Below are 1843 nucleotides of genomic sequence, written 5' to 3'. Positions count from 1 at the left end.
CTGCTAGTCAGATGATTATCAAAATCATTCTCTGTATTTGAGGGGAAGCTAGGCTCTGATGATGGCCCTAGTTAGGGACTTGCTTAAGTAGTGTATAATCACTACATTAGGCTTGGCTCTATATTGTTAGAACCTTGACAGGTGCACAGTAGAATAGTGGGACATTGACACCCCATGCCGGCCCTGATGGGTGTTCGCAGAATCTCGCTTAACTAGTGGCTTGGCCTGCAGTAGAGAGTTCTACCCCGCACCAAGCCTTACTAATTAGGCTCAGCCCCTATTACATGGGGGCTTTCATGGGTAAGAAGTGGCAGGTGCCAGCGGTGGGATTCGAACCCACACACCCCTAATGTGTGCGGCCTTGGTTACCAGTCTTACCAACTGGGCCACGCTGGCGGCCGCTATGAACGCGCGTAACATACACTCCGATTCTCAGCCATTTCTGATCGCCAATCCTCGGCCACTATAAACACGTGTATATTCTTCCACTTCAAAGCTCCACCGTGTACATCATCACATACACATATAAATATGTATCTTAATCACTGATTCTCACACTTTCTCTTTCTTTTCTTCTTTAATGTTTTTATCTTTGTTATATAAGATCTATAATATTATATCAATCTATTCAGCATAGACTTCTTACACTATAAAAATGTTTATTATCTTCTTATTAGAAAATAATTATTCACACATTATCTTCTCATTAGAAATGATTATTCATTGAGAGATATCTGAACATGTAACAATATATAAGAAATAGAGAAATAGTTAAATAGTTAAGTGAACACTGAGTCTTTAAATAGAAGCTTACTCATCAGTCATTCTGACTCTGTAACAAGATCTTACAAAGAGAGTAAGATCTTATAAAAGAATATCAGTGAAAGACCTGAGAGTTCTGATACTCAGATATATAAGAATATAATTACACATTCAACAATCAATATAATCATGTCTAATAATAATATAAAACTCATGAGCGCGAGATTAGAGATGATATCACAGTGACTTCAAGTAATGTTGAAAGTACAACAGCAACAGATAGCAGACATGTATGTGACTCAACAACTTCAATACAAAGAGATTCAATGATTAACTCACACAATTTCAACACTTACAGAATTGAATATAAAAGTGCTGAAAGAATACATAGATGCTTCTATATATTTTAATACTTCTGATCTCACTCTCTACTTATCATGAAGAATGAAAATACTCATGAAACTGAGTGTAGATACAGATTTCATTGATTTATTAACTAATTAAGATTGATATATCAATGAATAATTAAAGAATCACATGAAATAGAAGTTTCATTCATGAATGAAAGCATATGAATCAGTGTTAAGAATGTCTAATAATATTATGAAATATCTTGATATTTTGTTTCAAGACACTGTCATACAACAGAAAGTATTAGATTAATTACAGAGTATCTGAGAGAGAAATACTTCTCTTACAATATTTATCTCTGATTTCAACATCAAGATTCTAGAAGCAGATGATCAATCTTGAAAGAATTAAATAAAGATTAGCATGCTCAAGAAGACATTGACTTTCAAACTCTTACAGACTCTTATAAGTGTAGATAAAGACCAGACTTATAAAGACTTCTGCACACAGCTTCAGACATTGAATGAGCATCTTATCAAGCCTAAGAGTATACAGAACAGTGGCAGAAGATGTTACATCTCAGTCACTTATACACTTACACTGAAGAACAATGATGCAGAGATCATGAACTGAATAGATTCAAATGTCTATACATAAGCAAGAGTTTTCACTGTTTAAACAGGCTTTCAAGTCCCTGAGATCACTTCTGAAGAAGTCATCAATCAATGTC

The 1843-nt window shown here is 34.8% G+C and overlaps 1 pseudogene across 1 annotated transcript; it reads right to left on the bottom strand.

Moving 5' to 3' along the window:
- Nucleotides 1-315: 315 nt before the first annotated feature.
- BDBG_16335 lies at nt 316-396 on the bottom strand (annotated as a pseudogene). The gene has a single exon. The product of its transcript is annotated as a tRNA-OTHER (tRNA).
- Between the last annotated feature and the right edge of the window lie 1447 nt (nt 397-1843).

This window comes from Blastomyces gilchristii, assembly GCF_000003855.2.
Source record: "Blastomyces gilchristii SLH14081 genomic scaffold supercont1.2, whole genome shotgun sequence".
Lineage (NCBI taxonomy): Eukaryota > Fungi > Ascomycota > Eurotiomycetes > Onygenales > Ajellomycetaceae > Blastomyces > Blastomyces gilchristii.
This window is presented reverse-complemented; position numbering and strand designations above follow the sequence as displayed.